The sequence below is a fragment of the Impatiens glandulifera genome, chromosome 5, assembly GCF_907164915.1.
Source record: "Impatiens glandulifera chromosome 5, dImpGla2.1, whole genome shotgun sequence".
Classification (NCBI taxonomy): Eukaryota; Viridiplantae; Streptophyta; class Magnoliopsida; order Ericales; family Balsaminaceae; genus Impatiens; species Impatiens glandulifera.
This window is the reverse complement of record NC_061866.1, coordinates 54,225,730-54,228,427: the sequence shown is the minus strand read 5'-3', so window position 1 is coordinate 54,228,427 and position 2,698 is coordinate 54,225,730.

The following is a 2,698-nucleotide window of genomic DNA, read 5'->3' as shown; positions in this document are numbered from 1 at the left end:
TCCAAATTACAATCCGTAAGTTACAGTAGGTTCATATGATTATGAAGAACAAAAGCCCTAACATAAATCACTATTTTGAGAATCATAAGAGGATCAATTTTAAAACACCATTTCTAGGTCAAATTTTGGGATCTTTTAAATTAGGCCATTTCAAGGCCTGATTTTTGTTCCATTAGTTTTGAAATGATGAATATAGTTAATCCATACCAAAACAAGAACATCATTACATCATTAAAATAGTTTTTGAAGATTGAATCAAAATCTAACTTTTTTCAAAAACTAAATTTGATCAAACATGATCAAAATGGTGAAACAGTTACTTGGAATTCATCCATACATGTTAAGAATCATGTATATATACTAATTGAATCAACAAATCCAACTTAGAAGCAAGAACATGAAATATCAAAAATCCAGATTTTTATCATTTTTTTCCAAAATTTGAATTTGAGCAAACATGATCAAAACATGATTACAATTATTTAGAAATCACCGGGAGAGTTTCTTTGATATTGTTAATGTTCCAAATACTACTGCTTCAACATTAAAGAAGAGCATATCAGATGTTCTTTCTCGACATAATTTGAATGTCACCAATATGAGAGGGCAAGGGTACGACGGTGCTAGTAACATGTCTGGTGCTTGGAATGGACTTCAAGCTCTATTTCTTCGAGAGTGTCCATATGCATATTATATACATTGCTTTGCTCATAGGTTGCAATTAGCATTAGTTGGAGCTTCTACAAAAGAGATTTCTGTTTGGCTATTTTTTTCAAAACTATCCACCATTATTAATTTTATTGGTTGTTCCTCCAAATGGCATTCTGAGTTACATTCTGTTCAAACTATTAAAATTGATCGTATGATTACTTCGGGTGAACGGGATACTGGTAAAGGAATGAATCAAATTGGTAATTTACATCGTAGTGGATTAACTCGATGGAGCTCTCATTTTGAATCTATTTGCAGTTTAATTGATATGTTTGGTGTAACTATTTCTGTTCTTGAAAGTATTGTGGAAGAAGGATCGTCTAGTTCTTTACGTGGAGAAGCATGTGGTTGTTTGATAGCTTTGAGATCTTTTGAATTTGTTTTCACACTTTATATGATGCAAAAAATTATGGAAATTACAAACCTGCTTTGTCAAGCTTTGCAAAACAAATCTCTTGATATTATAAATGCCATGGATCTAGTATCAACTAATAAAGCACTACTTTTCAATTTTAGAGAAGAATGATTTGATAATCTCCTAGAATACGTGCAAATGGTTTGCACACAACATGACATTGAAATTCCGGATCTGAATGCTTCATACAAAAGTGCAACAAGACGTTCATGTCAACAAAAAGATTTGTTGACAATTCAACAACACTATCATTTCAATATCTTCAATTCAGTGATAGATTTTCAACAAGAAGAGTTGAATTCCAGATTTAGTGATGAGACAGTAGAGCTCTTTAAACTTAGTTCTGCTTTGGACCCTAAAGATATTTTTAAATCATTTAAAGGTGAAGATATTTGCAAATTGGCTGAAAAATATTATCCTGGAGACTTCAGTGAACAAGAAATGCATTATTTGAGATCCCAACTCCAGCATTATAAAATTGATGTTTCTCGTAATGAGAATTTTCAAAATATGTCTTCCATCATTGAATTGTGTTGTAGATTAGTTGAAACAAACAAGTCATCAAATTATAATTTGATTGATAGATTGATTCGACTTGTTTTGACTTTACCAGTTTCTACTACCACTACAGAAAGATCATTTTCAGCAATGAAACATGTGAAAATTATTCAACGGAATAAGATGGAAGAAGAGTTTTTAGCCGATACTATGATAATTTATATTGAACGAGAGCTTGTTGAAGATATTGATTCGGATTCTATAATAGATGAATTTTATTCTATAAAAAATAGAAGGTTGCAACTTAAATAATATGTAAAAGTTTGTTAAATTTTATATATTTTCTTGTCTTATTTTTACATATTCAATAATACGAGATAAGTTTTATATATATAAATTTGTTATTAAATCGGGTATTTCGTTCATTTCTTAGATCTTTTATATTTATTTTATTTTATTAGGGGTATTTGTTGATAAATTTAATTACTAAAAAATTAAAATCAGCCTAGTCAAAAAAAAAATCCTAGATTCGCCCTTGATATTGACGAATATCAAATCTCTATCTTTGAGAAATTCAAGTCAAACAAGCCTCAATACAAATTCAAGATCAAAGCATACAAAGCTTTGAGAATTTGATTAAAATCAAACAAGGTTTTACTTGTGAAAATTGGAATCAAATAGATCTTAAACCTATTTTATGAAATCAAACGAGACTTAAAGAAAAAGTCTTAGTTGTTCATCGCTTCAAAGATTCTTGGTTCATCTCTATATATTATATTATATCATAATATAATATCTATATATATGGAGATATATATTTTTTCCTTTTTTATATTTTAATAGATCATATGTCCCAAATTAAAATAAGTCAAAATAATATACCCCATCTTCTTCATTCTGGTATTGCCTACACGACGACTTTTCGTCACCTGCACTCATTGACGCATTCGAGAATAACAAAAGACTCATTGTCTTATTCTCTCTTCTTCTCAAGACATCGTCACCCAAAACTAAGAAATATTTTAACGACCGTTGACATCTCCTTAGCAATTGAAGATTTCGACTCAAATCTTC